This window comes from Pleurodeles waltl, chromosome 12 (assembly GCF_031143425.1).
Source record: "Pleurodeles waltl isolate 20211129_DDA chromosome 12, aPleWal1.hap1.20221129, whole genome shotgun sequence".
Lineage (NCBI taxonomy): Eukaryota > Metazoa > Chordata > Amphibia > Caudata > Salamandridae > Pleurodeles > Pleurodeles waltl.
The window spans coordinates 695090585-695113838 of record NC_090451.1 but is presented as its reverse complement, the minus strand read 5'-3'; the positions used below and the strand labels follow the sequence as shown (position 1 = coordinate 695113838).

Here is a 23254-nt window from a genome sequence, read left to right as displayed (position 1 = left end):
GCAGCACCCTCTGATATTCCAGTACTGGGGCATGCACAGCTTTGCCAGTGCACCAGTACTGGGGCTTGCACAGCTTTGCCAGTGCACGTGACCTGCAGCACCCTCTGATATTCCAGTACTGGGGCATGCACAGCTTTGCCAGTCCTCCTCAGTCCTGCAGCACCCTCTGATGTACCAGTACTGGGGCATGCACAGCTTTGCCAGTGCGCCAGTACTGGGGCATGCACAGCTTTGCCAGTCCTCCTCAGTCCTGCAGCACCCTCTGATGTTCCAGTACTGGGACATGCACAGCTTTGCCAGTCCACCTCAGTCCTACAGCACCCTCTGATGTACCAGTACTGGGGCATGCACAGCTTTGCCACTGCACCAGTACTGGGGCATGCACAGCTTTGCCAGTCCACCTCAGTCCTGCAGCACCCTCTGATATTCCAGTACTGGGACATGCACAGCTCTGCCAGTGCACGTGACCTGCAGCACCCTCTGATATTCCAGTACTGGGGCATGCACAGCTTTGCCACTGCACCAGTACTGGGGCATGCACAGCTTTGCCAGTCCACCTCAGTCCTGCAGCACCCTCTGATGTTCCAGGGCCGGACACAGGCACAGCCCTGCCAGTGCACGTGACCTGCAGCACCCTCTGATATTCCAGTACTGGGGCATGCACAGCTTTGCCAGTGCGCCAGTACTGGGGCATGCACAGCTTTGCCAGTCCTCCTCAGTCTTGCAGCACCCTCTGATGTTGCAGGGCCGGACCCAGGCACAGCCCTGCCAGTGCACGTGACCTGCAGCACCCTCTGATTTTCCAGTACTGGGGCATGCACAGCTTTGCCAGTCCACCTCAGTCCTGCAGCACCCTCTGATGTTCCAGTACTGGGGCATGCACAGCTTTGCCAGTGCACAAGTACTGGGGCATGCACAGCTTTGCCAGTCCTCCTCAGTCCTGCAGCACCCTCTGATGTTCCAGTACTGGGGCATGCACAGCTTTGCCAGTCCACCTCAGTCCTGCAGCACCCTCTGATGTTCCAGGGCCGGACCCAGGCACAGCCCTGCCAGTGCACGTGACCTGCAGCACCCTCTGATGTACCAGTACTGGGGCATGCACAGCTTTGCCAGTCCACCTCAGTCCTGCAGCACCCTCTGATGTTCCTGGGCCGGACCCAGGCACAGCCCTGCCAGTGCACGTGGAAGAGCGCCCCCCCAACATGGGGGGAGCGCGGCCCCTTAGGGATCGGGGGCGCTGGGGCCGAGCCTCGCACTAGTTGTGCGCAGGCTGGCCATGGGCTTACGCTCGCGCGTCTCACGAGACGCGCGGGCGGAAGTTCGACGCTGAGAGAGCGTCGGTGGTCGAGGCAGCGCTGGACCGGTTTGGGCCGCCGCGCACTGGTGGGGGGGCATAAAAGCGCCCCCCCCAGAAGGCTTGGCCTTCTTACTTCGTGCGCGGCGGCCCAGGGACAGGCAGACCCATCGGCGATTCCCACCCACCCTCTCCTTATTATTAGGCTTGGAGGAAGGGCGCAGAAAGAGAGAATAAAGTAACCGGAAGCAACAGAGGGGACCCCAAGGGTGGGGCCCCGGTATAACAACAGAGATAGGATCCTGAAGTCCTGGACCAACCTGCGGATGGACACACCTGTTTGGGGGTAGGGAGCCCAGATCACTGGGGTGGTCACGGGGCTCATGCCCTGGGCCGCCCTGGTACACCCCTTGGTTGAGTGGTGTTTGGAGAGGGGGCGGAACCCTGAACAAGGGGTCAAGGAACAGAGGAAGCAGGGATACCGCCCCCCCTAAGGATACAGGTGACGATCAGTCCCTGTGTGGTCCAAAGGAGGTTCAGGACAGGAAGGGATCCTGTCAAAAATCTATGGTTACAAAGTAGCGTCTATAACAGTTTATATATATTAAAGATTGCAGTGAAATGTTTTTAGTTGAGTAAAGTGCATATGATGACTTCCATAAATTGTGTTTATGAATGTTTATAAAAGTATATTTGAAAATAAATACTTCTTCCAACAAACAAAACTGTCTTGTCGGTTGGTGTATGACCGGTGTTGGGGTGAGGCCCCTATGGCGGCCTCCGAGTCCTATGACCTGCAGCACCCTCTGATATTCCAGTACTGGGGCATGCACGGCTTTGCCAGTCCACCTCAGTCCTGCAGCACCCTCTGATATTCCAGTACTGGGACATGCACAGCTCTGCCAGTGCACGTGACCTGCAGCACCCTCTGATATTCCAGTACTGGGGCATGCACAGCTTTGCCAGTCCTCCTCAGTCCTGCAGCACCCTCTGATGTACCAGTACTGGGGCATGCACAGCTTTGCCAGTGCGCCAGTACTGCGGCATGCACAGCTTTGCCAGTCCTCCTCAGTCTTGCAGCACCCTCTGATGTTCCAGGGCCGGACCCAGGCACAGCCCTGCCAGTGCACGTGACCTGCAGCACCCTATGATATTCCAGTACTGGGGCATGCACAGCTTTGCCAGTCCACCTCAGTCCTGCAGCACCCTCTGATGTTCCTGGGCCGGACCCAGGCACAGCCCTGCCAGTGCACGTGACCTGCAGCACCCTCTGATATTCCAGTACTGGGGCATGCACAGCTTTGCCAGGCCACCTCAGTCCTGCAGCACCCTCTGATATTCCAGTACTGGGACATGCACAGCTCTGCCAGTGCACGTGACCTGCAGCACCCTCTGATTTTCCAGTACTGGGGCATGCACAGCTTTGCCAGTCCACCTCAGTCCTGCAGCACCCTCTGATGTTCCAGTACTGGGGCATGCACAGCTTTGCCAGTGCACAAGTACTGGGGCATGCACAGCTTTGCCAGTCTTCCTCAGTCCTGCAGCACCCTCTGATGTTCCAGTACTGGGGCATGCACAGCTTTGCCAGTCCACCTCAGTCCTGCAGCACCCTCTGATGTTCCAGGGCCGGACCCAGGCACAGCCCTGCCAGTGCACGTGACCTGCAGCACCCTCTGATGTACCAGTACTGGGGCATGCACAGCTTTGCCAGTCCACCTCAGTCCTGCAGCACCCTCTGATGTTCCAGGGCCGGACCCAGGCACAGCCCTGCCAGTGCACGTGACCTGCAGCACCCTCTGATATTCCAGTACTGGGGCATGCACAGCTTTGCCAGTGCACCAGTACTGGGGCTTGCACAGCTTTGCCAGTGCACGTGACCTGCAGCACCCTCTGATATTCCAGTACTGGGGCATGCACAGCTTTGCCAGTCCTCCTCAGTCCTGCAGCACCCTCTGATGTACCAGTACTGGGGCATGCACAGCTTTGCCAGTGCGCCAGTACTGGGGCATGCACAGCTTTGCCAGTCCTCCTCAGTCCTGCAGCACCCTCTGATGTTCCAGTACTGGGACATGCACAGCTTTGCCAGTCCACCTCAGTCCTACAGCACCCTCTGATGTACCAGTACTGGGGCATGCACAGCTTTGCCACTGCACCAGTACTGGGGCATGCACAGCTTTGCCAGTCCACCTCAGTCCTGCAGCACCCTCTGATATTCCAGTACTGGGACATGCACAGCTCTGCCAGTGCACGTGACCTGCAGCACCCTCTGATATTCCAGTACTGGGGCATGCACAGCTTTGCCACTGCACCAGTACTGGGGCATGCACAGCTTTGCCAGTCCACCTCAGTCCTGCAGCACCCTCTGATGTTCCAGGGCCGGACACAGGCACAGCCCTGCCAGTGCACGTGACCTGCAGCACCCTCTGATATTCCAGTACTGGGGCATGCACAGCTTTGCCAGTGCGCCAGTACTGGGGCATGCACAGCTTTGCCAGTCCTCCTCAGTCTTGCAGCACCCTCTGATGTTGCAGGGCCGGACCCAGGCACAGCCCTGCCAGTGCACGTGACCTGCAGCACCCTCTGATTTTCCAGTACTGGGGCATGCACAGCTTTGCCAGTCCACCTCAGTCCTGCAGCACCCTCTGATGTTCCAGTACTGGGGCATGCACAGCTTTGCCAGTGCACAAGTACTGGGGCATGCACAGCTTTGCCAGTCCTCCTCAGTCCTGCAGCACCCTCTGATGTTCCAGTACTGGGGCATGCACAGCTTTGCCAGTCCACCTCAGTCCTGCAGCACCCTCTGATGTTCCAGGGCCGGACCCAGGCACAGCCCTGCCAGTGCACGTGACCTGCAGCACCCTCTGATGTACCAGTACTGGGGCATGCACAGCTTTGCCAGTCCACCTCAGTCCTGCAGCACCCTCTGATGTTCCTGGGCCGGACCCAGGCACAGCCCTGCCAGTGCACGTGGAAGAGCGCCCCCCCAACATGGGGGGAGCGCGGCCCCTTAGGGATCGGGGGCGCTGGGGCCGAGCCTCGCACTAGTTGTGCGCAGGCTGGCCATGGGCTTACGCTCGCGCGTCTCACGAGACGCGCGGGCGGAAGTTCGACGCTGAGAGAGCGTCGGTGGTCGGGGCAGCGCTGGACCTATTTGGGCCGCCGCGCACTGGTGGGGGGGCATAAAAGCGCCCCCCCCAGAAGGCTTGGCCTTCTTACTTCGTGCGCGGCGGCCCAGGGACAGGCAGACCCATCGGCGATTCCCACCCACCCTCTCCTTATTATTAGGCTTGGAGGAAGGGCGCAGAAAGAGAGAATAAAGTAACCGGAAGCAACAGAGGGGACCCCAAGGGTGGGGCCCCGGTATAACAACAGAGATAGGATCCTGAAGTCCTGGACCAACCTGCGGATGGCACACCTGTTTGGGGGTAGGGAGCCCAGATCACTGGGGTGGTCACGGGGCTCATGCCCTGGGCCGCCCTGGTACACCCCTTGGTTGAGTGGTGTTTGGAGAGGGGGCGGAACCCTGAACAAGGGGTCAAGGAACAGAGGAAGCAGGGATACCGCCCCCCCTAAGGATACAGGTGACGATCAGTCCCTGTGTGGTCCAAAGGAGGTTCAGGACAGGAAGGGATCCTGTCAAAAATCTATGGTTACAAAGTAGCGTCTATAACAGTTTATATATATTAAAGATTGCAGTGAAATGTTTTTAGTTGAGTAAAGTGCATATGATGACTTCCATAAATTGTGTTTATGAATGTTTATAAAAGTATATTTGAAAATAAATACTTCTTCCAACAAACAAAACTGTCTTGTCGGTTGGTGTATGACCGGTGTTGGGGTGAGGCCCCTATGGCGGCCTCCGAGTCCTATGACCTGCAGCACCCTCTGATATTCCAGTACTGGGGCATGCACAGCTTTGCCAGTCCACCTCAGTCCTGCAGCACCCTCTGATATTCCAGTACTGGGACATGCACAGCTCTGCCAGTGCACGTGACCTGCAGCACCCTCTGATATTCCAGTACTGGGGCATGCACAGCTTTGCCAGTCCTCCTCAGTCCTGCAGCACCCTCTGATGTACCAGTACTGGGGCATGCACAGCTTTGCCAGTCCTCCTCAGTCTTGCAGCACCCTCTGATGTTCCAGGGCCGGACCCAGGCACAGCCCTGCCAGTGCACGTGACCTGCAGCACCCTATGATATTCCAGTACTGGGGCATGCACAGCTTTGCCAGTCCACCTCAGTCCTGCAGCACCCTCTGATGTTCCTGGGCCGGACCCAGGCACAGCCCTGCCAGTGCACGTGACCTGCAGCACCCTCTGATATTCCAGTACTGGGGCATGCACAGCTTTGCCAGGCCACCTCAGTCCTGCAGCACCCTCTGATATTCCAGTACTGGGACATGCACAGCTCTGCCAGTGCACGTGACCTGCAGCACCCTCTGATTTTCCAGTACTGGGGCATGCACAGCTTTGCCAGTCCACCTCAGTCCTGCAGCACCCTCTGATGTTCCAGTACTGGGGCATGCACAGCTTTGCCAGTGCACAAGTACTGGGGCATGCACAGCTTTGCCAGTCTTCCTCAGTCCTGCAGCACCCTCTGATGTTCCAGTACTGGGGCATGCACAGCTTTGCCAGTCCACCTCAGTCCTGCAGCACCCTCTGATGTTCCAGGGCCGGACCCAGGCACAGCCCTGCCAGTGCACGTGCACGTGACCTGCAGCACCCTCTGATGTACCAGTACTGGGGCATGCACAGCTTTGCCAGTCCACCTCAGTCCTGCAGCACCCTCTGATGTTCCAGGGCCGGACCCAGGCACAGCCCTGCCAGTGCACGTGACCTGCAGCACCCTCTGATATTCCAGTACTGGGGCATGCACAGCTTTGCCAGTGCACCAGTACTGGGGCATGCACAGCTTTGCCAGTCCACCTCAGTCCTGCAGCACCCTCTGATATTCCAGTACTGGGGCATGCACAGCTTTGCCAGTGCACCAGTACTGGGGCATGCACAGCTTTGCCAGTCCTCCTCAGTCTTGCAGCACCCTCTGATGTTCCAGGGCCGGACCCAGGCACAGCCCCGCCAGTGCACCCTCACGCTCACCTTTGCAATCCTAGTACGGGGATGGAATCCCACACTGGGCCAGGGCCGCCCTCGCCCCCGGCGCCAGAAGAAAGCCTCTTTTGTGCACATGTGCACGGGTTTACATCTGCCAGGAGCTGAAACACAAGCTGCAGGTACAGCAGGTCTGCAGAGCTGCCCGGGGGCTCTCCCAGGCATGCTTTGTGAAACCGAGCCTGCCAGCCACGAGGTAGCGTTACTGCAAACACGCAGAGGGCCCTCAGCTTCCATTACGGCCCTCAGGTGGGCGCCAGGGGGGCGGGGGCTCACCTCTGTGAGCACAGAGCACAATGCTGTACTGCCGTGGAGTTACAGCGCCGAGAAGATCCCGTTTCAAGGAGGGACCGCCGGGGCCTGGTGGGGGAGATACCTTTAAAGGAAGGGCCGCCGCCACCAGACACCAGGCCTCTGATCTCACCTGCGCCGGGTCTTGGGGGACCCCGGAAACACAAGTATGAATAACTTCAAATGTGCCCCGGTTCGATGTGCAGACGAACCTCCCCAGAGGGGTGGGCTGGGGTATCAAAGTGGGTTACCCCAAAGCAGTGCTTTAAATGGGCCGGTACTGTCCGGTTCTGAGTACCGTCACTTTTTTATTTTGAGAGGGAGAGTACCGGCTTATCTCAGGAAAAACGTAATACTTTTAATTGGAGAGTACCGGCACTTCTCGGAAACAAGCAGGTACCCTGGCACAGAGTACCGGCACTTTATTTTTTCCATTTCAAGCACTGCCCCAAAGGGACCTCTTTTCACGGAGTAAGAGCTGTGGCTTGCTCACACCGCCAAGGAAACCGCCTCTAGGCACTTGATCGAACTTCACCTGCTCTTTATCGGTGGTGAAAGGTGGCTAATTGGTAACAGTGAAATCTGAAGTCGTTGTGGTGGGGGCAATTTATCACTAGGGGGGTCTTCAGTCTATTTTTGCAATTAATCAAACGTCTATGAGAGGAATCTTCAAACTTAGCAAAGATTTGTAAATGTTTCTCTTTGCCACAACTGTGTGAAACCTAGATTTTTTTTTTTTTTACTTGCAACATTTTATGTTGAATTCAGTGTCTCAGTATGTTGTTGCTGCAACTGAAGGAAAAATGCTAAGGGGGACTTCTTAGATGTTTACTGGACTAGTATTTAATATTAAAGCAAGACATGTGCGCATGTCGCTTGGAGTTGTAGGTTTGGCTGCCAAATATTTGTAATCACAGGTACATGTCAGCACCCGCATCCTTGCTGGAACAGTGGAGATCGCCGCGCTGTTCTGAGGATGTTCACCATTCCATTGGATAACATCTAGTAACTTTCTCCTATTTTATATCCCCCTGCCATGTCCCTCCTCTGTTTTTGTGTGTGCACTTCTCTGGCTGGACAGTTACCTGCGACCCTGGAGAGTAAGGAAACCGGGAGGGCCGGATGCGGAGGAGGGGCAGAGACCTAAAGAGAAGAGTTCACCATGAGGTGTGAAGCAGAGAAGGGGTGGAGACAGAGAGGATGTGGAAAGATAAGCGAGTTAGGGAGAGAAGTTAAAAAAAAGTACTCATATGTCCTATACTAATTTGAATACTGTCCTCCAACCTCCCTATACTAATCCACCACTAATTCCTCTTGGGTTCCGGAGTAGAGTGCTACTCGCCGAAAAGCGCTTTGACGCCATGTCAGGGGTGGTAAGCGCTATATAAATACTATTACAATACAATATAAAGATGAGATAGCCAGAAGGAAAGATATTGAGATGTAGAAAGAGGACTATATTCGCAGAGGAATTGGTACTGTTTTGTAACGCGGTAGGGAGAGGAAATGTAGAACGAGGCAGAGTCCATTACTCCTACGGGTGAGTTACAGACAGGGCCACTGGAATTACGCAATTGTGCCGCTGCGACTATTTTCACTTAATTATAGATTTGCTGCAGTTCCCACATAATCCATCATCTGGCGCGTAATAGGTAGATTTTAACAACAACAAAAAATAATTTCTTGCTCAAGTGGTTCAAAAGTTACTAAAAACTCTGTCATGTGGCGGAGTGTGGAATTTAGCGGGAAATCTGCGTTATGCATGCCAAAATTCCTCGAACTCTGCCAGCGGAGCGGAATTTTTCACCCACCCCGACTAGGAAGATAGTGGTCGAGAGGGCTAGTTGAGGAGGAAGGGTGAGTTGAAATCAAGAAGGAGTTTAGGAGAGAGATGTGTTGTGTGTGAAAGGCACGACCCTAGACGGAGGAGGATCAATAGAGGAAAAGATGTACAGAAACAGAGAAAGGAGTGAGAAATGTAAACAAGTGAAGGAATGGGAACAGAGGTGGAAAGAGAAAAACAGGATGTGGGGAGGGGAGACAGTGAACTACTGGTGAGAGAAATAGAGGTTAGACAGTGAGAGAACCTTTTGGGTAGACAATAGGAGAGTGAGACCTGAAGTAGAGAAAAGATGGAGCTAGAGCGGTGAGGAGAGCGGTACATTAGAGAGTGGGCTGAGAGAAGGGCAAGGCAGAGAGACATGATCAGAGACCGAGAGATGGGGCAAAGATAGAGATGACGTGTGAGGATGGGGACAAGCAGGTCAGAGCTTTAGAGGCAGAACGAAGGGATTGAACATCACAGCTATAGGGGTGGGCGCAGAGAGTGACTCAGGGGCAAGGTCATGAGAGAGAGGGAATGAAAGATTCTCAAGTAAGTATATTATGAGGTAAGGAAGACAGAGGTGAGGCAGAGGAAGGATGAAGGTACATTGAGCAAGAGAGAGAGAGGGTAAACGAGAGAGTCAATCAATCAATCAGGAATGTGTAAAGCGCACAACTCACCCGTAAGTGTCTCAAGGCGCTGAGGAGGGGGAGGTGCTGCTATTGCTCGAACAGCCAGGTCCTGAGAAGTTTCCTGAAGGTAAGGAGGTGTTTGGTCTGGCGCAGGTGGGTGGAAAGAGTGTTCCACGTTTTGGCAGCGAGGTGTGGGAATGATCTACCGCCGGTTGTAGTTATGCGGACGCGTGGGACGGTTGCGAAGGCGAGGTCAGCGGAGCAGAGATGCCGGGTCGAGGTGTAGAAGGAGAGTCGTCTGTTGAGGTATTCTGGTCCGGTGTTGTGCAGTGCTTTGAGATGTGAGTCGAAGAGAAATGATGTAAAGATTAGGTTTCAATTTGAGGATTAAGACTGGGCAAGCCAGGCATTCACACCAAGGGCCTGTTGCTGCTGCCCAATGCCCCTGCACTGGTGCACAAACTGGCTTTGCACCGCCAAGCACAACCTTTGCACCAGGGTGCAAAGATGCGTGTGTGCAGTATAGAACAGGAGCTGTGCTGGAAGCATGCACTTCAGTACTATATCCTGTGGCAATACAAATTCTAAAATATTCCGCACACATTGTATATGTGCGGTAGAGTGCAGCACACATTCCACGGGATGAACCTTTGTGGAAATTACAGCATTTCTCCATGTACTCACTGCTTCAAGAGGGCATTATCTTTTGTGATGCAAAGTTCGGCCTTTCTATTACAGTAGGTCAAACTTTGGGTCACAAACTATGGGTGGTTGCACAGATCCACCAAAGTTATACCAAATTAACTTCCCCCTGATGCTTACTGGTGAAAAACACTATTTGCTCTGAGGTAAGGGCACCTTCCCAGAGTGAAATAGGTTTTGCAAGAGTGTAATGCTTTGTGTCACTTTTCATGACTTTGTTGCAGCACAAATCCTTGGTAAATGTGGCCCTATGTTTCTGCTAAGCATCTTCGGCTGTCTAGTTTGAAAATAAGCAGTTTTTTTAAATAGTAACGTTACCACAGGAATTGCTACTGTCCCACTCATTTGGCCAGGGACAATAGCCCACTCTGCCTTGAAACGCCCCCGAACTTTTGTGTAAATTATTTCACAACAGGTAAACAACTGCATCCGTGAAGGCAAACTGGGAAAATTAGCGGGAGAGAAAACTAAACTATGGAGCCTGCTCCTGTCACACGTCTGCAGTGGACCTTATGTGTGCAGCACGAAGCCAACATCTTTGCCCTTTCACTCCTTGGCCTCTCTTCTGAGACCGCCTCTATGCAGGCCGGTTCGTGTCAAGGACCATGGGAGTTTTCTTGGAGTTAGTATGGAAGAGGAGGGGGTACGCTCTAAGAACAGCATTGTATTATTATATATATTGCTTCATACCACACTACTGGTGTTTGTAAACGCTTTAAATGCCAGGTGTACTATTATTTACAAATCCTCAATTAATGGCCCATAGAAGAATAGAAAGCTAAGTTAGCATTGCTGGGATTGGAAGTGACAGCCTGCGTATCACAGCAGATGTCAACGGCGAGCACTTAAATCACTGAGCCATCTCGGTAGCTCAACGCTCAGAGTTCACCAGAAGACTGAGGATTTGGTCCCTCTTCCCTCCAGTCACTCCTGGGACTCGGCCTGCACCCCAGCTGCTCCATGAAAGGAGCTCTACTCCCCCCGGGATGGGGGTAGGAGGAGGCCGCTACCACCCCGGCTGAGAGGGGCACCGCTCTTGAAGTGCACTTCACGCCTGCTCTCGCACACCTCGAGACAGGCAGGTCACCACCGAGGCCTAGAGGGACAGCCATCTCCCGCATGACCCTCCATCCTCCAGCGGCGCGAGGCTTGAATTACGAGTGCATTTTTCCTTCATACCTTCTAGGACAGGAATGGGCCTCGACTCTCAGTTGCTACACGTTCCTGGGCCCCTTAGCTAAATGCAGTTTACACCCCCCTTTCCACCGCCCAGCTGGCAGCAAAACATAGCGATGGGTCCTTTAATGTAATTAAAAACGCCAAAATTCGGCCCTTTGCTTGTACTTCCAGGCACATTGTGGTGACGTCACGAGGCTGCTGCCTCACTGCTGAAGGACACACCAGCCTCTCAACACCCTCGCCCCAGCCCCTCCGGCCCCGGTGCTGGACGCGCTGAACTTCAGCTGTTTCAGGTCAAAGGACCCAGGGTACGTCGGGGGCGTCGAGTTGCCATTTCTAGTATGTAGACAAGTTTGCTGTCAAGAGCCTTAACCCCCCTCATCCCCCCCCCCCAAAGGGTGAACGTCATTATAAATAGAGGGGGTTGCAAATTAATGTTTACCAAAAGCAGGACCCAAGGGCCTGCGCGGAGATCAGATTTTTTATCAAGGCTGGGCCAGGCCCCCCTGGAAGGCCTATATGGACTGGGTAGCGCCCCGGATGTTAGTTACTTGCCCCAGCCCTCCCCTTCGGTCTGAGGTGTGTCCCTCCTTCTCGGGCTGTCTCTGCCAAGAAAGTGCCCCCGAGGAGCCCTTCCAGTCACTCGCCTGCTGGCTGCACGGAAACCCTGTGAGCACATCACCGCCCCCCATGCTGGAAGGGGCAGCGAGAGGGGGAGGCTGTCAGCAGCCATGTCTGGGACACCCCATTACAGCCCCTGGACCTGACAGGCGCCGCGTGGGGCGTCCGCAGCCAAGGTCATGGGATGGGGGACTGCACCTCCCGCTTCACACCTGACAGGAATTAGCCACCCACCCGCTGGGCAGCTAGGGGTGGAGGGAAGGGATTTATGCATGCTGAGGGGGAGGGGGGGGGGGGGGAGAGGTCATGAGGAGATGCCAGAACATTTGAGTGCAATGCCTCAGTCAGCTCAAGAAACAAATTCAAATCACAAGGTGTGAGTATTTCCAGTACTTTCTCACACATACAACATGGCTGCAAACCATGTGTGTCCATTCCTCATGAACAACATGGCTGCCACCGTGCATGTCCATACCCCATGAACAACATGGCTGCAACAGTGGATGTCCATTCCCCATGAATAAAATGGCTGCCACCGTGTAGGTCCAATCATGATCGACAACATGGCTGCCACTGTGTATGTCCAATCCCCATGAACAGTATGGCAGCCAAAGTGGATGTTCATTCCCCAGGAACAACATGGCTGCCACCGTGTAGGTCCATACTCCAATGACAACATGGCTGCCACAGTGGATGTCCATTCCTCATAAAAAACATGGCTGCCAGCGTGCATATCCATCCCCATGAACAACATGGCTGCCACCGAGGTTGGTCATTCCCCATGAACAACATGCGGTCCATTCACCATGAACAACATGGCTGCCACTGAGATTGGCCATTCCCCATGAACAACACGGTTGCCACTGTGTATATCCAATCTCCATCAACGACATAACTGCCGCTGTGCCCACACATTCCTACAACAATAAAATGACTGCCACCACGTCTGTACATTTCCACTCCATCAACAAAATGGCTGCCACGATGGCCAAATAATACCTTCACAACAACCCAAAAAATGGCTTCCACTGTAGCTGCACATTCTCCATCAACAACACGACTGCCATTGTGGCCACACATTTCCCAGATGAATAATTTGGCTGCCATGGTGGCCAATGCCTACCTCAGAATCATCAATATGGCTGAGGCTCTGCGCTCCCCCATCAACAAAATGGCTGCACATTCGTCCATCCACAACAATGCACTTTTCAACCACTTGCTCAAGAGGCTTTTCAGAGGGTAAGTCAGAGATCTAGGAGAAGCAGCAAGCATTGGGGCCATCATCTGACATTTATACTAATGCTGTTTCCATAAGTCATCCGCTGAGGTTGGTAGTGGTTGTCCCATTAGGTAGTGCATGGTTGAGTCCTTAATGCAATGCATTTTCACATATCCCAGGCCTGCGTTGGCTTAGTACTAGCAAAAGCCATGTGGTTCCTTCTACACGCCTGAAGTGGCTATGTCCTTCAAGTGATCTGATCTCTATTACAGATGAGGCAGAGGGTGATTGTCCCCCGTTTCTCCTGCACATGAGGCTGGAAGTGGTTGGGTATTACAAACTATGCTTCAATGCATGTACAAGACCTGCAGAGCTTGTCTACTACAAGCAAAGTGAAACATTTCATAACTGAGGTGGTGTGTGGTTCTGTTCCACGAATACCACAGAGTATTCTACAGTTCAGGCCTGTGGTGGTGATGTCCTTCAAGCATTGAGATTCCTCAGACAGCCGAGGCATGGAGTGGTCAAATCCTACAAGCCATGTGGTGTCTTCTGCAGCGGAGGCCTCGAGTGGTTGTGTCCTACAGACAACACATTTCCTTCTACAGCTGAGGCCTTCAGTGGATATATCCTACAAACACCACAATATCCTCTACAGCCGAGGTCTCGAGTTGCAGTATGAGTGATGGGATTCCTTTGATAGTTGAGACTGTCCGTGCTTACATCAAACACACCTTTAGGTTCCTTAAAAATTGAGGACTGCATTGCTCATGTCCTAAACTACTACACAAGAGAACTCACCCGGTCATCTCTTGCAAGACATGCAATTCCCACTACAGCCTCTGCAGGAGCTGGTAGTTTTATAAGCAATGTGACCCCCCCCCACCGATCTTGCACCACAGGTGCCTGCACCAGTGAGATTAGCTGACTCCTATGCAAGATGTGTCTCCCACTCCAGACACACAGTAGGTTTCTTTTGTCCTACAATCGGAAAGATTTGTTCTACAACAGAGTTTCAGAACCTTTGTGTTCTGCTAGAGATATGGCTCCTTTGACATGTTAAGCAAAAATATCTTTGTTCACTGAAAGGTATAACATTGAAGTAAGGTGCCTCCATGTTGAGTGGTGCTGATGCAACAAAACAAAAAAAGTCACAGACATACCGTCAAGTACTGGTGTCAATCTTAACATCAGGCGGGACTTTGAGGCCAACGCCGTCAATAGTTAAATCTAAGAAACTCTCAGAGGTGATGTCCTTGCTGGTCTCCTGGAGGAGGTGGGGTGATGTTCAGGACAGATTCAAATGATTTCTCTTTTCAACTAAATATCTGCATCAAAGCGTAGGTCACAATGGAAGGATAGTGAGTGGGCCTAACTCAAAGAGACCCCGCAGAGGGCAGGTGGCCAGGACGTGGAGCTAGCTTAAGCTGTCTGCTTCCAAAATACTTATTCTGGGCTTACCAAACACCTACAGGGGCCTATACTGTGCCCATTGCTTACCATTGGTTGGCCTTATTGACACTTTCATTTACTTACTTCTTTTTCAATGGCTATCCTTGTCCCAGCTTGTCCACCTTATGTTTGCCAGTCCTTTGAGCGTAGCCTGTTACCACCCCTTTGATTGGCTAGCTTCTATCCTTCCACTGCTCACTTTTAGAGAACTACTTTTCACTTGCGGGAGACAGCCGGAAAATACATACACTTATGTGCTTTCCCCCTACTAAATACCCCTCACACTCCATGTGGCTGCCTCCCTCGTGTTACAAGTTCTTTCTTGTCTGCTTCTCCCCCTCCAAAGTCCCTGCCTCCCTCGCGCTCCATGTTGTTTTCTCATTTGTGTGCTTCTTCCCCTGATCCCCCTCAAACACCCCTTTTCCTATCCATCCACCCATTTCCTATTGCTTTCCCACGCTCTTCCACGACCCTCCATGCCCACTGTCTTTTTAGGTCAAGCCTGTGACAGTGCATGCACTGCATGCGCTCTCGCTTGTGAGACACTACTGCATACCATAAAGGGCTTGGAACCCGCCCTTTGCTTACCATTTGTCGGCTTACATGTCACTCTTCTTTGCAGCCTCCTAATTGGTCAGTGCAGGTTAAGTGTCACTTCCAGTACTTTCTGTGGAGCACGGACCAAGTGCAGACTGAATCAACTAAATCAGGGCCTGTCTGCTGCCCCCGAAGTGATTGAAATACTATTTCTGAATCCCTTCTCCCACTCCCGCTGACGCGTCTGGTACTCCCTTTTCCATCATTTTGTTTTCCCTATATCCCCGTCCTCCCGCTGTCCGTTACGACTGTACTCCCCTATCTAATATTGCTCACCGCCTCCCCTTTTTTCTTTAAAATATTGCACAGCAGCGCAGGCTCCCGTGCAACATGGCTTTAAGAAGAAAAGTGCTATGATCCGGTCAGTGCCAGCCGAGTCAGAGCTATGTTTTTTCTTGATTTTAAACCATGTTGCACAGCCCGTCTTAAATATTAACAAAGCCAACAAATATTAACTTTGCCAGTGCTTGTTTTTATATGTATATAGTTTTTCTCTAGGTGAAGAGGAAGTATTAGGCAGAAACTAACTGCTTTTAGATGGCAGGAAAAAAAGCGTTTTTGCGCTACTTTTTCATTTTTTTTTAAATTTACGGATCTATCTCATCAGTAAATTTGACAAAGTAATCTGCATCATTTTGAAGGTATGCATGCATGCACCTACGAAATGACGTGGCTGCTGCGTATTTGCACATTTTTGTTTGCTTTTTATTGTTCATGCTGCACAGCATCATCAAAAGATATTGGAAAAACCAATAGGTCTCAAAGGCGAGACCCATTGGCTTTGCTAACACTTGTTTTTATGTTAACCAATTGTCTTTTCCCTTGCTGTAGTCCTTAAGCAGAAGAAACATATCTTTCAAGAGACAATTTTTAAAAAGAAATTGATAAAACAGTTTAAAAATGCGCAGCTGATCTGAAAAAAAAGAAAATCAAATAAAAAAAAAAAATCAATAGGCATTAAGAATAGGCACTATGAATAAAAACAAAAAGTCAAGCAAATGAAAAGTCTAAACTAAAAACAATGAACTACAAAAAAAAGATCTGTCTGGAGAAGATGGAGAAAATTCTCTTCCAAGAGCCCAAATATTTTCTCTAAACTTTCTGGCATCTTAAGGATTTGGGTTTTGAGTTTCCATGGCACCCAGAGGCCCTCTTCCAACAGCTAAGAACTTTATTAGACTTTCAGAAGATTTGGGGTTTCAGTTTCCATGACCCCAAGACCCAAAAAACGAAAACACTTTTCAGCTATGGGTGTTCCCAGATCTTAAAACTGAGCTTCTGTAGCTCATAGCGCTTTACCCTAGCACTTTATTGAATGAATGAATGGAACGTTATTTATAGAGCGCAAATGAAGCCTCCAGCTTTTTTTTTGTTGGAAATGTAGGTTAGGACATTATGGGACTGATTTATGAAAAAAGTTAGCACCGCCTTTGCGTCATTTTTTGACGCAAAAATGGTGCAAACTTACAAAATATAATTATATTTTCTAAGTTTGCGCCGCTTTTGCGTCAAAAAATTATGCAAAGGTGACGCAAACTTTTCATAAATCAGGCCCTATATCCCTTCTACTGGACCTGCATTTCTTGTTTTTTAGGGGCGATCGCAGAGCGATCCGTCCCCCTTCTAATCTCTCTTTAGAGGGATTTTAACCACACCCATGTTAGGTCAGTCACTTTTATTGGTTTGTGGGCTTGCCTTTTAAAATCCTCTTGTTTTAATCCGTGAAAGACATGCATACATCATGTCTTTTCCGGTGTTTAGCCTTCCTTGAGAGCACCGGTAAACTACTGAAAACCTACGAGGCGCCATGTTTTCCGTATGGTTTCGGGACTACGTTTTCTCTTTATTTCGCAGCTCCGACCGCACTCGTTTTTTATTTTTCTCATTTGATGTGGCAAGAAAAGTCCTGTTAGGAGTGTATAAAAACGAATAGCTCTAACTCGACATAATGCAAGATCCGTTGCATTGCAAAGGATTGTTTAATACATATGGAGAAAGCTCTTCCCAAAAGAATAAGTAGCAATTTTCAGGAGCTAGCGCCTGACATTTGACCCTTGACTTTGAAGGCATTGCAGTGTGACTCAATAAATAGGAAATTTAAATCCATTTTTATTGCTCATTCACCTTCTGAACTCCAGCATCGTTATTTTGGGGGTTCTGCAGCACACCTATTCTTCTAATTTTCTCCCCTATGCATCCATTTCATCAAGTATATTGATGTCGAAATTATATTGCAAATGGAGAGGGAAACATAAAATGAAAGCGAGAAAGAGGAAAAGGTTGGCAGAGGAAACGAACAAGAGGAAATAAAACGGAGGGATGAGGGACCTCATAACACACTCAGGAAGTTCTCACTTCACCACATCGTGGGTCTGCTTTTGGACAGGTGTATAGGTAGCCATTAAAATCACAAGAGGAGGGAGATGCAGTGTCCCGCCGGATGTAGATGTACATAAGGACCATTGATATACGCAGGGCTATTGGAATTATATGGCAGGAGAGGGCCAAATGATACGACAGGGATGAGTAAATTATGTGGCGAGAAAAGGCAAATTATGTGGCATAATGTGGCACATTTTGTAATAGTATTACTTCATGTTGCTCATCTCTAAGCTTGGTAACACTCTCTGAGCATTGGTTTCACCTAATTAGTACTATTTTAATACCCAAATATAGCAATAAGGAAAAAAAAAACATGACCCGTCCAGCTTTGCAAAGGTCCTTTGAGTGAGCGGCAATACATGTTGCTGCAATTTTACTGACTTTTGAACCGTTTGAGCTAGAAACATTTTTTTCTGTTAAAATCTGCAGATTGTGTGGCCGATGATAAACTATGTGGCAAATCTCTAATTTTGTGAAAATCGCTGCAGTGTCAAAATTGCATAATTCCACTGGCCCTGGATGTAGACCTTCATTATCAATGCAAAATAATAATGAGGATGCAAATCTTCAAAAAGGATATAATTTAAATGGGGATGGATTTGTTGCATTTGAATCATTTTTAACAATTCTACATCCACGAAGGAATGAAGGCCATCGCCGAATAGATGAAGAACAGCTGCCTCAAACTCAATTCCGACAAGATGGAAGTCCTCATCTTTGGCTCCACCCCCTCTGCACGGGAATGACTCCTGGTGGCCTGCCACTCTCGGAACCGCTCCGACTCCCACCGACCACGCACACAACCTTGGATTCATCTTGGACCCCTCACTATCCATGACCCAGCAAGTCAACGCCATCTCCTCCTCCAACACCCTCCGCATGTTCTGAAAGATCTACAAACGTATCCCTACCGAAACCAGAGGAACAGTGACCCAAGCCCTCGTAAGCAGCAAACTGGACTACGGCAATGCCCTCCATGCAGGAACCACGGGCAAACTCCAGAAGAAGCTGCAACGCATCCAGAACGCCTCCACACGCCGTATCCTGGACATCCCCCGCCACTGCCACATCACAGACCGCCTGAAAAACCTACACTGGCTCCCAGTCAACAAGAGAATCACCTTCAACTCCTCACCCACGCTCACAAAGCACTGCACAACACCGGACCAGAATACCTCAACAGACGGCTCTCCTTCTACACCCCAGCCCGGCATCTCCGCTCCGCCGACCGTGCCCTTCACAACCGTACCCCGCATCTGCAGAACTACAACCGGCGGTAGATCATTCTCACTACTCGCTGCCAAAACGTGGAACACTCTTCCCACCCACCTGCGCCAGACCAAAGACCTCCTTACCTTCAGGAAACTTCTCAAGACCTGGCTGTTCGAGCAGTAGCAGCACCTCCCCTTCCCCTTCTCCCTCTCCCCTCTCCCCTCCTCAGCGCCTTAAGACCCTTACGGGTGAGTAGTACGCTTTACAAATCCCTGATTTATTGATTGACATAAGACATGTACATTTACCTTATGAAACAAATTTAAAAAGGCACCAAGCCCTGTGCATTTAGTGCAGAAGGCAAGACTGTACATACAGGGGAGGCGAGAAACTGATGTATTAGATAATATCACAAGCATAATTTAGGTATATTAAGAGACTCTGATATTAATAAAATGGATAATTAGGAGAGTATCATTGCAGGTTTAACAGATGTGGTAGGATCCGCCCAGTGTGAGCTTGATGTGGTTTTTTATTTCCTTGATCAAATATTAAACAACCGTTTAGGTGCGTATGTTAGCAGTAACATGACACGTTATAAGAACCTCTGATTTTAAATGAGAGCAGGTTTAATAACATTTCTATTGTGTAAGCACAGCTGTGCAACCACGAGTTGATTATGAGCTTAAAATGGCAACAAACATTGGCAAACCAATAGGTCTGGCTTGCAATTTGAATTCTGACTAAACAATTAGGATGCCTGTTTTAGCGAATAAACATAACAAAAACAAGGGGCTTAAGAAATTTTTGGCATTTGAAATAACTCAGTTTAGGGATTGAGGTAAAAGCTTGGGAATGTGTGGACATTTGGAGCAATATTTTTGGAATGGCAGGCACTTTGTGAATTTTCCGACTTTGTTCACTTGGTGGTTGTTGGGGAGATTAGAGGATTTTGAAGAGAAAGTCAACAGCAGAGTCGGCCATGGATCATGCAGATGTTTGTCACGTGTCAGAGAAAGCCCCCTGATATTGGCTGTCGGTATCATTGCCTACCCGACCTGGAATTTTATTTTGTCACTTCCTTTCCTCCCTATCTAATGACAAAGTCAGGTCTCACCTCTTCCGCACAGTCCTCTCCCCAGGACATTTTCAACTCCTCCATTAGACACCTTCCTTGTAAAGTTGAGCTTTCATTCAATATGATAAACTTTCTTCTCTCCAACCTTACCACCCCATTGCATCTAAATGGTTTCTCACCATCCACAATTACAAACAAGTTCTTCTGGGGAGGAACTAGGACTGTTTTTTTCTAAGAACAAGCTTTTATCTCACTAAAGGCACATACTTGATTTCCTGGAAGATTACCACTCTGAAGTACCTCAACTCTGATCTCCCACTTCACGATCTCCGTTCACCCAACTCTGTTGTCTCTGGATATCGGCTGCTATCATCTAAATAGCTCTTGAAGATCACAGTATTCAGGATCCACCAGAGGTAATCTCTACCCCTTTCACAAAAACTGTCAATTCAACACTTCTGTGCTACAGATCTGTAGATCATCTGCAAAACAGAGTGGAGCTCTCCAATACTCTCTTTAACCCTTATCATGATCTTCTAGCCGCAACCAGAGACGGGCACAATCGTGCATCTCAAACATCATGGACTTTCTTCTTTTGCATGATTACTCAATAGTTGATTGCGATCGTGGTAGTGCAGGAGGGGCGGAGTTGCAGTAATCCTTAAGATTCATGGCAAACCGCGGCCCAGTAACACCTTCTGCTCCTTCCGATATTTCCTCCTGGAAGTCAATAAATGCACCCTCCATCAAGTTAACTGCTAGCTGCCAAAATGAAGGAGGACCAGTGCTTAATTTGTGCTTGTTGTTTCCGGTGCTGAGCACCTGCACTTATTTTTGAGGGCCAGGGCTTATTCTTCTGCCTCAAGCATTTGCTGCGAGCAAAAGACACATATGGGCTAGACGGAGGAAGAGAAAAACGAAAAAGCGTCACAAAGTGAGAAAGTAGAAAGCTGCAAAAGTGAGCTGAAGGGGCAGAGAGTGGCTTTATATGGATTGAAAAGGCCCGAGATGGCTTCAGGGTTACCTGCCTCAGTATTCTTTGTTACCACATTTAATTGCAGCAGCCGCATGCTTAAGAGGAGGGCTTTGGGCACTGGCACGTTTTTATTTACAAATTAAGCACTGAGGAAGGCAATACAATAAACTTATAATTGAGCAATATGTTAATCAATATTGCTCAAGTTCACATGAATCAGCAAGTTTCCTATTAGAGTAACATTTGTTGAGGATTCCTAAACCTACACTGAGGTGAAGCAGCAGTCAATCTGTAAGTCTCTTTTTTAACTGATAATAATCACATATGTAGCTGTAAACCTACTTACACCAAGGTTGTTAGCATTGCTTTAGGGCACTAAAATATGAACATTAACACTTTGGCCTGACAGCCTTGCATAACTTTCCATCTATTCCACTCTTCCGTAAGGAATATAGGGCCAGATGTAGGAAGAAAACATTTTGCGAGGTGCAAATTGCGAGTTTTAGCGACTCGCAATTTGCACCTCGCAAAATGTTATGCAGAAATGTATCTCAGACACCTTCTGCGACTCGCTACGGGGTCGCAAAGACCCACCTCATCAATATTCATGAGGTGGGTCGCATTTTGCGACCCCATAGCGAGTCTAGGCACTCACAGGGATGGTGGCCTGCTGGAGACAGCAGACCACCATGTCTGTGACTGCTTTTAAATAAAGCAGTTTTTTTTTCTTTTTGCAGCCCCTTCCTATTTGCGAGTCGGAATCACATTTTGCGAGTCGGCACCTGCGATTCTGCATCGCGTAAGGGCTTTTGCGCCTCGCAAACGGCGTTTTTCACCGTTTGCGAGATGCAAAAGCCTTCCTACATCTGGCCCTCAGTTCCACCGCGCCCCAATCCGGGAAGACCTTAAAAGAACCTTTTGGAGATTTGGAACTAAAAGGAAAATAGAAAAACCTAAACACTGTGGTCTTCAGTTTCCCAGATGAAGGAAAACTTCTATAACTGCTGGAGAAAGCATGACCACAATTCTTTTAGTCCAAGTTAGACAAATAACTAAATAGTATTGCCAACAATCGATGCGGGCAGCATTTAAAAAAATGTAAACGGTTTAATATTTATCTTCCTTTTACTGACAAAGATCTTGGCACTAAATGTGAATAATTTGCTTAGGAAATCAGGTATATAAACCTGTGTACATCATTTTACTAAAAGACAAGCACTGGGATGGACTTACTGTGTCTCCTTAGGTTATGCTTCTGTGCCCACTCCCGCCACTCCAACCTTCCTGAGAAGCCTTGGGATGCTCGCCCGTGCTACCCTGAGAGTGGAGCGTGGAAAAGGTTGTACGTGGTTCAGTTTGCATCGGCGGAGCAGGATTGACCACGAGTCTCCAGTGACAAATGAACCCAACCACCATGACTGTGGCACAGTTGCCCTTGTCAGTCTTCTCTGTGCCCCTCCCATCGGTCCCTAAAAAGGGTCTGACAATTACCTTATGCATAGCAGCTTGAAGGTGGATCTTCGGGCAGAAGGGATCCATTGCAGAGTCGGTGACATGTGCTAGAAAAGGGGAGAATTAAAATGAGAATTATTTCAGCAATCCTATTAATTTCACAAAAATGTTGGTGCTTTTTCAAGAGTTTTAGGGAATACAGGATGTATACTGACAATGTTTGTCCACTTGAAGTAAATTAATTAATGTATAAGTGATATCTATGGTATTTTCAGAAGGATTGTGGGTAATACATTGCATTTGCACTGGTGATTCTTTCCCTTCCTTGAGGCTTTAGGTAAAGTGCATCCCCTGAGGAGTGATTTAGGGTGTCTTTACATCCCTTTCCAAAAATGCTGAGGATTTGTAATCAATTTCACAATCACTTTGGTTGTTTTTTTGTGGGGATCATTTATTTTCAAACTTACGGGTGGGCCCAAGGCCCTCTGATTTCACTTCCTTTGTTACCACTGGAGCAGACATCTGCCTGATGATGTCACTTCCATTGATGGCTTTTAATATGCATATTCATGCTAACATCTAAGAAGTTTCCAAAATGAGATTTCTACTTCTATGCTTCTACGACAAGCCTGCGTTCTGTGTCCTAATTACATACATTTTTTTGCACCAGGAAACCAATGAGCACTGTGTCTGGTTCCTGGAATTCTAACAAGGATCAAGGTTTTCCAAACATTGGGCCAGATGTTGAAGGGATTTTGCAGTCATAAAGGCTTCAATTCACAAAATTGGATCTTTTGTGATCTCAAAATTGCATTTTGGTATGTACAAAGCACATTACCAAATTGCAATTTGTGTTTAAGAGTACATATAGTTTTGCAATTTGAAAGCAGCACTGGCTTCCAAATAGCGATTTGTAATGGGATGCATTAATGTTTTAGAACCAAAATCTGGTTGCAAAACATTAATATTTTACCAGCTACATAAAGGTAGTGGTAACCCATTTGCAAACTGCAAGAGGTTCATCCAGGTGCCCTTCCCTTTTGTAAATGTTGACAAAATATTTTTTTAGCTTTAAGCAGTCGTCCACCACTGCATAGTCTCAAAAAACAAAATTGTTAAACTTTTCATTATTGTTTTTAACACACCCTGCTTTCCGTAAGGAAAACAGGTTGCAGTTGCAAAATAAATAAATAAATAACAAAAATGCATTATTTTAAGGCAATCACAGACACAGT

General features: G+C 49.2%; 1 long non-coding RNA gene across 1 annotated transcript in view; it reads right to left on the bottom strand.

Annotated features, from left to right (window-relative positions):
- LOC138267823 (uncharacterized) overlaps positions 1–22129 on the bottom strand; it is a 45958-nt gene extending 23829 nt beyond the window's left edge. The window contains exon 1 of the long non-coding RNA XR_011199873.1: positions 22059–22129. This is a non-coding gene — a long non-coding RNA (uncharacterized lncRNA). The remainder of the gene's footprint in view (positions 1–22058) is intronic.
- Between the last annotated feature and the right edge of the window lie 1125 nt (positions 22130–23254).